Below are 12076 nucleotides of genomic sequence, written 5' to 3'. Positions count from 1 at the left end.
AATCTTTTCAAAGAAGTAAAGGTAGAAAAAACTGCGCTATGGTAGCAGAAAATTGCTTTCCTGCAGCCTGTATATGTATCAAGACAGTTTCTGTGCTGACTCAGCATTCCTTCCGTCTGCTGAAGTATGAAGTAGATAAAAATTATAGATGCCCATAATAGCATTACTGTTAGTACTGGTCTATGGGGGGCGGGGAGGAGGGAACAAATAGTTTCTTTTCGGGTATCTGAGACCACATAACAAGCACGAAATATAAATCTTTTTTTTTTTTTTTTTTTTTTTTTTTTTTTTTTTTTTTTGTGGGGAGCGGTCACTATGTAGCCCTGACTGGCTTGGAACTTGCTTGTGTTGTAGACCTGGCAGTCCTCAAACTTCCAGAGATCAGCCTGCCTCTACCTCCTAAAGGCTGGGATTAGAGGCTTGGGCCACCACACCCAGCAGGAAATATAAATTTGCAATTAGAACAAAGCCTTCATTCTAGTCACTAATTCAAATGCATCCATATAAACCTTTGACAGAAGTCTTTAGCATAGAGCCAAGTGGGTTGGTTAGCATACACCTATCTTCTTTCTTCCAGACTTGCCTTTGTTGAAATAATGGCCTTACTCAAAAAGGTAGTGGGAAAGTTCCTGGAATGTCAGACAACTGGATAGAGCTGTTCTCCCTTCCCAGCATGGCTCTGAAAAATGTTGAACTGCCGATGATTCCACGGGACACCAGGCAAATGTTCAACCCTGAGTAGGCAAATAAGCAAAAGGTCAGTCTGAAAAAGAAGAAGAAATATACACACACAAGAAAACAGACCCCTGTCTGGAAAGTTTCTCCCTGTGAATGTATTATTCATGTAACTGGAAAGCTGAACCTCCCCGCCTCCCTCCCTCCCACCCTGGGCAGTGGACGGTGACTCGCACCAGGGGCTTAGGTCTTCATATTGCCTGCCTTCCAAAACACAGGGAGGATGAGACCTTAATCAAAAATTTAATTTTGTGGAGGACAGCAGGAGGATGACACCTAGGAGGAATGCCGTTTGGCAGAGAGTAGAAACGCAGAGTGTTCCAAAGCTTGACCTTTGTGCAGCAAACGACAGGCCATTAGGAGATAGGGGAGAAGCTATCGGGCTTGATCTTAAACTAACTGCAAACATCAGGCACAACCTAAAAGCCGGAAGGCAAAGGGCCTGTTAACTATTCTACCATTATCATGGAGGAGGGAGGAAGCTTCCGTTGATCCAGAGAATGTCAAATATTTCTCTTTCTCAACATGTAAATGCAGTAATTCTGTTTCTCAAAATTCACATCTATCTTTGGACAACGCAGATCCATTTGACATAATATTTACTGACAAGGACCAGGAAGAATTAGGTGGAAATATCTCCAGTGGAAGTTGGACTACACACACTCACCCCTGACCCTCTTGCTAGTTATTTTCAAAACAAAATTAGTAGTTCAGACAAGAAAATGTTTGACTTGGGAAAGGAGGCTGGATCCTGGTGTGAGAGCAGTCCTGTGCGCGGGGAGCAGCAGGAGTTGGAGACAGGAAAGGCAGTTTTAATGAAGGAAATTTGAACAAAAGAGATGTTCTCAGAAAGAAAAACATTAGGAATGTGATTGTGCTTAAGAATCCTGTAATGGACCATATTTTTTTGATCCTTTTGTCTTGAAATAGGATATCCATTAAGAATTGGGTCCACCCGTATTTTAAAAGAAAACTCAAAGTAACTGAAAAAATTTATTTTTGTTTTTAAATTTTGTACTCAATCAAAAGAAGTTCAAAGTTATGGACTCAAGGCTGGTTCATTAATAACCCAGTCTCCTTTTGGTCTCATCACGTGAGTCTATGACTCTCACTCTTAGTCTCCTAAGTGTCTGAAGTCTTTCGAAAGCTTTTCTGGAGTCTGGAGAGGTGGCTTGTGGGTAAAGTGCTTGCTGCTCAAGCTTGAGGACCTGAGTTCAGATCCCTGCACCCAGGGAAATGCAAGGTGGGTGTGGCAGCCCACCCAGAATCCCAGCAATAGAAGACAAAGACAGGATCTCCAGAGCAAGGTAGCTAGCTGGACTAGCCACACCAGCAATCTCTGGGTTCGAGTGTGAGCTCCTGCCTCCAGGCATAAAGTCCAGAGTGACAGAGGAAGAGCCCCAGTGTCAGCCTGGGGCCTCCCTACACACGTGTCCCAACACATTTGCAAACACCTCTCTCTCTCTCTCTCTCTCTCTCTCTCTCTCTCTCTCTCTCTCTCTCTCTCTCTCCACACTTAAAAAATAAACAAAAAACAAAGCTTTCCCAGAATCTTTCCAAATATTTTCAATTTATATCTCGGCCGTAATTTGGTCTCATGACCACGCTTAGTCGCAAGAAAGACTGGTGGGTGCGGTGTTTTTGCAGAATATATTTCTACTACTAGTATTAAAAAAGCTTGTCGATAAGAAGTGGAGAAAGGAGAATAGGTAGGTCACTAGGAACCTTTGATAAAGTTGTTGTCATGCAAAGGGAAAACTCTTTTCTTATATAGTGACGGGGTTCCAGACAGGAGGAAAGTCTCAGCAAGATTTGGAGCTTCCCGGTGGTAGCCTGGAGCCCAAGCCTCAGGGACAAAGAGCCTGCACTGACTGCCTTTGATGGCCCTCAGTTAACAACTGATGAGTCAGAGACTTTGCAAAGATCCCTGGAGGCCAGAAACAGATGGAAATTCCTGGGCTCAGACTGTCCAGTTATGCTCTTCTGACGACTTAGGGGGCCTGCTTCCTTACAACCTCACTAGGCAGAAAGGGAAGCTGGAGCCACCAAACTTGGGTGGGAAATCTTTTGATGGGCTTGGCTTTTCCTCGCTCCCCTAGGTTTGATGCCCTCTCATAATTAATTGGTTCTCTCTCTCTCTCTCTCTCTCTCTCTCTCTCTCTCTCTCTCTCTCTCAAGATTTATGTTATTTTTAATTATGTGTAAGTGTGTGGGCATGTGCACATGAATCCAGGCGACCTCAGAAGCCAGAGAGGGTGTCAAACTCCCTGGAGCTGGAGTTAAGGAGGTTATGAGGCCCCACCTCCCCAGCATGGATGCTGGGAAACAACTCGGATTGTCTTCAAGAGCAGTACTCGCTCTTACCCACTAAGCCACCTCTCCAGCCTGGATTGACCTTATTCCAATAATTGGTCCATAAGCCCCTAGGATGAAAGAAGGGGAAATAGAATAACTACATTTTGAGTTAGCATGAGAGTTTTAAAATTATTATTATTATTATTACGTGGCTTTTTGGTCCCAGCAGTAAGTTTCCATTTCCCCAAAAAGTAGGTCACTTCCCTTTACCTGGGATGAGTCTCTTTGTCCATGCTACATCACAAAGGACAAAGGGGGTTGGGGAAAACTGTAACCCCAGTCACCAACAACTGTTTGTGTACTCATGCATCAGGGCAAGGGACCCTATTACAGCTCTTTCTTTTCTTTCTTTTTTCTTTTTCTTTTTTTTTTTTTTTTTGGTTTTTCGAGACAGGGTTTCTCTGTGGTGTTTTGATGCCTGTCCTGGATCTCGCTCTGTAGACCAGGCTGGCCTCGAACTCACAGAGATCCGTCGAGTGCTGGGATTAAAGGCGTGCGCCACCACCGCCCGGCAATGGCTGTTACTATGGTAGTGCACAGTGGCAGTTTGAATGAGAAATGTCCCCCATGGGTTCCTGTATTTGAACACTTGCTCCTCTTTTGGTGTGAGAGCCAAAGTTATACTTTAAGTGTTAATTACTGTACCTAAGAGATCCATGAAACAAAAATGCCTCTAACCTGTAAGCCCCTTTCCCAAGGTCAGGTATTTCCTGAGATGCCGGAGGCTATTGTTTATAGGAGATAACAAGCAATGTGTTGCAGCTCCTCTGAACAGGTTTATTGACCCACCCCACCCTATGTGCTTGATCACAGGCAGGTGGGAGGTGTGCAGGCAGGAAATACTTCAAGATGTATGCTGGCCTCTGATTGGACCTGGTGGGAAATATGTAGCCTTATGGGTTTGCCTTTATAAGCCTCTGCAAAATGTCACCATTTTCTGGGAACCCAGGAATGGACCTGGCCAGAGCCCATCATCCTATCCTGGCCAGTATTTATTTAAAGTTTGCTTCCAATTTGGCTTGAAATTGTGGCGGTGGTCTTATTCTCACCCGGTGGGATTCACAGTGAATGGGAACTTTTAGGACCAGGAGCCTTGTTAGAAAGTACATCATTGAGGGCAGGCTTTAGGAGTCTACAACCCCTCCCAGCTTTCTGTGTGAGGGAATGCATCAGCAGCTTCCTGCTCCGGCCATGACTTCCCTGCCATTATGGCCTCTGGAACTAGAAGCCAGAATAAACTCTTTCTTCTAGCATTTGCTTTTGGTGACGGTATTTTTTTTTTTTTTTTAATCACAGCAACAGAAAGTAACTAATACATATTCCAGGATAGGGGCTCCTATTTCTATGTTTGTGAACAGAGACAGGGAACCAATCCCTGCTGTAGAAAGGGCTCGTCAACACCTTTTAGACCCATGCAGAAAGGGAAGGAAGGAGAATCACCAGGAAGAACACTGTAAACCCAAATGAAAACCCAAACCCCCTTGTCCCCAGAGGCATCCATTTCTGAGACCCCTCTCTGTCCAGAGAGTCTATAACACTTACAAATGTATTTTGTTTTTGCATCGCTCTGAACTCTTTCCCGTCATTTAATTCTTTAACTGACAGAGAAAAAGAGTCACCTACTATCCATTATCGTACACACACCAAACTAATCAGGGCCTGGCTGAGCCCCATACATGGAGAAGTTTTGCCAGCCCAGCTTGAGGAGGGGGTGAGGTCAGCCCCAGACTTCAGAGAAAGACCGAAGGAGTCAAAGTCAGTCTCACTGTTGGAGAAGGAAGATGCTCCTGCCTTGGAGAACCTTGGAGACAGACTCGCCTGAGACCTGCCTCTTCTGCAGCCTGCTCTCCACACACTTGTTCTTCAGAGGACGACTCTCAGTTGGTGTCACAGGCCAGCTGAGAGCCCAGAGCTGCAATTTGCCAGCAACCTGTGGGTTGGTACCCCACTACGGCGAAGTTTGGACCTTCCGGTTTCCCTATTTGGGTTCCTATTCAAGTTTTTCCCGTTTAATTGTTGATCGCGCATTGCCAATAAAAGTCCTCCTCGTTTGTGAGTTAGCTGTCTAGTCACTCACTCCGTTCTTGGAGGGAGGGCAAGACAGGCTCCTCCTGAAGGAATCAACTGTATCAGTGGTATGCTGAGCAAAGCAACAGAACACGAGACGCAAAAAGCATGCTATAATCTGCATACACATGGAGGAAGCAGGGCGCATGACCCCAAAATACCCTGAATTAGGATATCAATTGCTTCAAGTTGAAATCAGCTGAGGAACTGCTAAGTGCAAAAAGGGCCCTTTGGCCTGTCATTTTCTATATATAATCCATGGAGACTCTGGATTTGACACCCTCTTTGGCTTCTCCAGGAGAACTTCCTAGACTTGTCCAAACCCGATCCTACACTCACTGCTGAACGAGACATTGACAAAGAGAATAAAGATTGCATTGGTCAAGATCAGTGATTCTCAGCTTTGGCTGCATGTGAAAACCAGCCGAAGGACTTTGCAGCATACAGCTTCCTGTGTGCATCCCTGCTATAATCTGAGTTTGGAAAAGCCCTCTAAAGGCCCGTGGAGGCTTTGCCCCCAGTTTAACACTATTGGGAAGTGACAGAAAATGTAGAAGATGGGGCCTAGTGGAATGGCTTTGAGCTGTTGGGAACTTTTCCATCCAAGGGGATTGTGGGACCCATCTCTTCCTCCATTTGCTTCCTGGCCATGAATAAGCTTCAACTCTCTCATGAAGCTCTGGCACATGTTTCTGACATGATGTGCTTCCTCACACAGGACTAAACGCATTTGTACTAACCAACCATGGACTGGAAGGCCCCAACTCTCTATAAGCTGATTATCGTAGGTATTTATTAGAATAATAGAAAAGCAACCAGTATAACCCCCTACTGATTTCATGAGAACCCCTTTATGTAAGAGCCAGACTCAGAATGTTCTAACATTCTCCCAAGTTATTTCAATCTGCAATCAAAGTTAATAACTACTTTAGTGGGCAGGGAATGGTGGTACGTGCCTTTAATCCTAGCAGTCAGGAAGCAGAAGCAGGTGGATCTCTGTGTGTTCCAGATCAGCCTGGTCTACTTAGTGAGTTCCAGGACAGCCAGGGCTACACAGTGAGACTCCATCTGTCTGGGGGTGGCGGACAGAGCAGCACCAATCAGGAAGAAAACAAACAAACTTCTGAGCTTAAGTTATATTCTCTTGAGACTCCTCATTCAAATGGAGTTAAAAGGGAGGCACACACACACTGAGGGGTGGCGGGTAGAAGCTACACTCATACCCTCAGGAATGCTAGCCTTCAGAAGTGAAGCAGGAATCAAGACATCCTGCATTCTCAAACAGGTAGAAGCAGAGGAGCTTCCTAACACCCCAGACCAGCCTGTAGAAACAGTGAAATGTGTCCTCCCCCGAAGTGAAAGGGTGCTGTCCACTCTGGTAAGTGAGAGCTAACAGCAGAGCACACACATACACCCGAGAGAGAAAATCAAACCTCAGCGTTCTGAAAACCACCAAACCACAGAGACACGAGAAAGGAACAAGTATACGCAGAGCCACCAGGAGAAAAATCAGTGAAGTGTGTCTTTACTGATCAACAATAACCTTGAATACAAACAGCTGGATTTACTCAATTGAAAGGTCTAGACTTACTGGTGGACAGAAAAACAAAACCAAAAAACACAGACACAATTATATGTGGCCTATAAGAAACTATCTTCACTAGAAAAGACACACACAGATAAAAAGGAAGGGGTGAGAAAAGATCACTGCGAAAACATAAATCAAAAAAGGAACAGGGGTCACTATAATTGTATGAGATAAAATAGACTTTAAATTAAAATTCTATTTTAAAAGCCTGGGTGTGGTGGTGCATGCCTTGAATCCCAGCAGAAACAGGCGGAGCTCTGTGAGTTTGAAGCCAGCCTGGTCTACGGAGCAAGTGGTAAGCCAGCCAGAGCTACATAGTGCAACCATATCTAAAAAAAAAAAGAAAATAATTGAATAAACTGGATGTGTCTGAGTTCCAGGATAGCCAGGGACATACAGAGAAACCTTGCCTCAAAAACAAACAAACAAAAGAAGATGTTCAGTGCCATCCCCCGCTTCATATTGAGTTTAAGGCCAGTCAGGGATCATATCTTAAAAAAAAAAAAAAAAAAAAAGTCAGTGAAGCTGGCTCTTCATTGATGAATAAATAAAAAGACAAATCCAACAGGAAGAAATAGCTATTCTAAATTCATAAACATACAATGAATACAATAGCACTTAGTTATAGAATACAAATACCATTAGGTATAAAAGGAGAGACAAATTATAACACAATATGTTCAGACACCTTACTATCCCTCTCCTATGAATATATAATTATCCAGACTGAAATATCCACAAAGAACCATTAAACTATACGATGGACCAAACAGGTCTGGCAGATATCTGCACGGCATGTCGGCATGTCTTTGAGCAGGCTGCAGAAATGGTGGCAGATAGGTACTTCCTTCTCATCACCAAGTGAACCATCCCCTAGGACAGGCTGTATGCTAGGCTATAATCTGAGTCTCAGCAAATTCAATAACATTTAAATCATTCTCTGAGAGAAAAGAATCAGCAAGAGGAGCTTTAGAAATTGGACAAATGCTTGTCAATTAAGCAACATTCTCTTGAATGAACGAGCCATTGAATAATAAAAAAGGAAGTTTAAAATGTCTTGAAAGAAATGAAAATGAAAACACAGCATATTGAAACCTCCAGGACTCAGTGGAAAAAAAAAAAAAGCAGTAGTCAGAGGAAGGAAGTCTGCAGACACACAGCCGAACAATGCATCATAAGGAACTAGAAAGACGACAACAAACCAGAACTTCGCAGAGAGAAAAACTACGGAGAGGATAAGTACATGCTGTGAAAGGACTGAAAAAACAGTACTGAGGACACAGCTCAGGTGGTAAATGCTTGTCCTGAAAACACGAGGACCTGAGGGGTTAGTTCCTACAACCTATATACAAAAAGCCCCGAGTTGTGGCGTGTCGGGGGGCAGACAGCTAGTTCCTCAGGGGCTCCCTGGTCAGTCCAGCTGGTCTAGTCAGTGAGCTCCAGGCCAATGAGAGACTGTGTCTCTCCCTCCACCTCCCTCCTCTCTCTCTCTCTCTCTCTCTCTCTCTCTCTCTCTCTCTCTCTCTCTCTCACACACACACACACACACACACACACACACACACACACACACACACACACCAGAGTGTTTGGCTCCTAAGGAACACCCAAAGTTGACCTCTACATGCACAGGCACGCAGGGTACCATGCACCCACATGAGCATGTACTCACACGTGCTTCAAAGACACACACATAAAAGAAAAGCAGCAAACATGAAATGGACAGATCTTTTGCTAGACTAATCCAGAAAAGATCCCCAAAAATACTATATAGAGGTAAAAAAGGAGACATTACACTTGGAACCACAGAAATATAAGGACTCATTAGGGTAACTATATGTGAAGAAGTTGGAAAACATGGAACATATATCCGACTGGAACTGTGCCATAGGATATAGGGACAGAAAAATATGGTGTAATGAGACCGAATCACTCCTAAGACGTCTCTAACTAAGATCCACCTAAGGTCAGATGGCATCACTGCTAAATTTTATCAAATGTTTAAAGAATTAATGCAGAGTCTTCTCAAACTGTTCCAGACACTTGAAAGAGAGTAAATACTTCCAAGCTCACTCTGTAAAGTCAGCATTAGCCCAATACCCAAAACCAGACTATAGAAACCACAAATAAAACTACGCTAATGTCCTTGATGAACAGAGATGCAAAAAGAAAAGAAAGTCGTCACAAAATGCTAGCAGATTTTATCCAGCAGTGGATAAAAAGAACATATATCATGATCAAGTGGGACTTAATCCAGAGATGCAGGATGGTTTAATATACAGAAAACAGCAAACGTGATCACTCCATCCCAGCAACAGAATGAAGGAGAAAGCTACCCACCATCTCAACAGCTATAGAAAAGCATTTGTTAGAATTTGACAGCCTCGATGGTGAATATATATATATCCTTTATAAATTACTGACAGTGGGAATGTGGCTTCACACTATGAGGGCGATATATAATGAACCCCAGTCCTTTGCTATACTGAATGTGTAAAGCTGAAATTATTTCTTCTAAGACAAGGAACAAAACAGAGAGGTCTACTTTGACTTCTGGTCAACACAGTGTTGGAGAAGCCTGTCTCAAGGCAGCAAGGTGGAGCGGCAGAAATGACGCCTGGTGTACTACCCTGATCTCAGAATGCACATGCATGAACACCTGCACACGAACATGTGAGCATCACATATATGCACCCCATGCACATATACCAGAGAGAGAGAGAGAGAGAGAGAGAGAGAGAGAGAGAGAGAGAGAGAGAGAGAGAGGAAAGAAATCTAGAAACCCATCTTTCATTATCCATTCAAAGGGGATAAAGACTTAAATTTAAGAGCCCAAACTTTGCAGCCACAGGAAGGAAATAGAGAAACACTTCAGAACAAATGCTATTGACAAAGGTCTTTTGGGTATGATCATCAAAGCACAGGAAACAAAAGCAATAATTGGCCAAAGTGATGCCATCAAGCTAAGAGACTTCTAAACGGAAACAATGAACAGAGGAACGAACGGCAGACGGAATGGGAGGCAAGATTTGCAAACCGGCCAGGATTCATTTCCAGAGAAAGAAAATCTAATCAGAAAAGAAGTGAATTACCTGGGTAGACGATTCTCAAAAGAGAATATACAAACGGCCCCGAAGTGTGTAAAACATGGTCAATACCGCTAATCATCAGGGAGCTGCAAATCCAAACCACACAGGTAGCATCTGACCCCGGTTAGAATGAGTCCCACGGAAACAACCAATGGGGCGGGGCGGAGAGATGGCTAGACTCATCTTACAGGGTAAGAGCTAACTGCTCTTTCCGTGGACCGGATTCGGGATCCCAGCACCAACATCCAGGAGTTCACAACCCCAACTCCAGGGCATCTGGTGCCCTCTTCTAGCCTCAGTCATCTCTGTGATGCTACAAGTCGTCACAGCAACTTGTCATCTGGATTTGTTCGTTTGTTTGTGTCCAGGACAGCCAGGGCAGTTACACAGAGAAACCTTGTCTCAAAAAACAAACAACAACAACAATTGCTACAAAGCTCAGGTAAGGAGCTGGTAAGACGGTGAAGGCGTTTGTCATGGGAGCCCGATGACCTGAGTCTCATCATCGGAACTCCCTTAAAGGTGCAAGCGGAGAACTAACCGCGCAAAGTTATCCTCTGGCCTTCACACGCACACCTAAAGGACCAGGCAGACGCCATAACGGGCTGCTCAGTCTTCGCTCAGAGATCAGGCCTCAATTTCAGTTTCCTGAGACCTGAGCAAGCAGTTTCTGGAAGGGCCATGAACAGACATAGTCCTTGCAGTAGCTCCCTTTCTGCACGTACTCTGATGGCTCAAGGTTCAGCCAGTTGTTTACTGTCTGGGACCCCTCACCAACTTAGAGCTACGTGCATGGGTCAGTGTGAACGTACTAGGCCAGCCAGCCTCCATGGCAGCTCAAGGACAAAGCCTGGGACTTGTCCAGGCCTGCCCCAAAATGGTAACCCCAAACTAACCCTAGCCAATTAAAAGTTACTAACGTAATTGCTACTCGCATAAACCAATCCTGAGTCTGTTCCTATCAAGTCCGTAGACCCCAAGTCTCCTTGCTTTAAATACCCTGCCCCATTGCTACTCAGGGTCTCTCCTGCTCTGTTGCTGCGTCAGATGGACAAAGAGTCCTGAGTTAACTTGTAACAATACAAAGACTCTGCTTTTGTTTCAGATTCGGTCTCTTGGTGGTCTTTGGGGGACTCTGAGTACAACACACCCACAGCACACACATTCACAGTCAAGTACACATCATGCACACACACACACACACACACACACACACACACACACACACATACATACGTAAAGTAATGTACATATATATTATTAATACACACACAGTTAAGGTAGGTTTGGGGGTGCAAACATAGAAAGAGATCTGTGATACACTCAGCTAAACAAAATCAGGAATGGGCATGCTAGCACATACCTGTAATCTAGAACTTGGAAGCCTCAAGTGGGAGAAACGTGACTTCGAGGCCAGCCTGGGCTACATAGGAAGACCCCATCTTTAATATAAAAACAAAACCCAAAATAGGTTTCAAGACAGTGTAGTGAATATAAAATCTCTCCTCTGCTTTAAAATCTTTCAAAACTAATGCAAAATTTTCCATCTTAAAGGAGATGGAAAATGTAATGATAACTTTCTCCAAAGACTAGTATTAGAAGAGGCTGCCCACTCCCCCTTTGTCTTTGGAATTATACACCACCAGAAAGAACATAAATGAGAATACAATGATGAATTTACCCTACACTTACTGTGTAACCACTGGCATAACAAAGCAAGAAAAGACCCAGGAATTCTGTGTGGAAGGTTTGGTCCCACATCAGAAGCAATTGCCACACCCTCAAAACCCCAGGAATTTCTCAGAAGGCGACTCTGGGGCAAAGTGACCTATCTGTGAGAAGAAAACGAACATTTCCAAGAGACCCTTGACTTTCCTAAAGCCACTGAAAATATCGGCTCTTGGTAATAACATAGAGTTAATTTCTTTCTACAATATTTATTTTTCACTTATTTGTGTGTGCATGTGTGCACACACATGAAGGTATGCACAGAGGCCAGAGAGGGCTTTCGGTGCCCTGGATCTGGAGTTACAGGTGGCTGTTAGCCACCAAATGGAGGACCATTTAATGGTAAAGTATCATTTTTCTGAGCACAGGAACTGTAATTTTAGTTCTTCAGAGGCAGAAACAGGAAGAGTGAGAGCTTGAGGCCAAAACATTTCTTTTAGGGATTTAAATTGTAACCTTTATTGTTGTCCCAAAACAAATATTCTATCTGAGACAGGGTTTTATCGGTGTTGCC

Source organism: Peromyscus californicus, unplaced genomic scaffold, assembly GCF_007827085.1.
Source record: "Peromyscus californicus insignis strain IS unplaced genomic scaffold, ASM782708v3 Scaffold_5__1_contigs__length_169319896, whole genome shotgun sequence".
NCBI lineage: Eukaryota > Metazoa > Chordata > Mammalia > Rodentia > Cricetidae > Peromyscus > Peromyscus californicus.
This window is presented reverse-complemented; position numbering follows the sequence as displayed.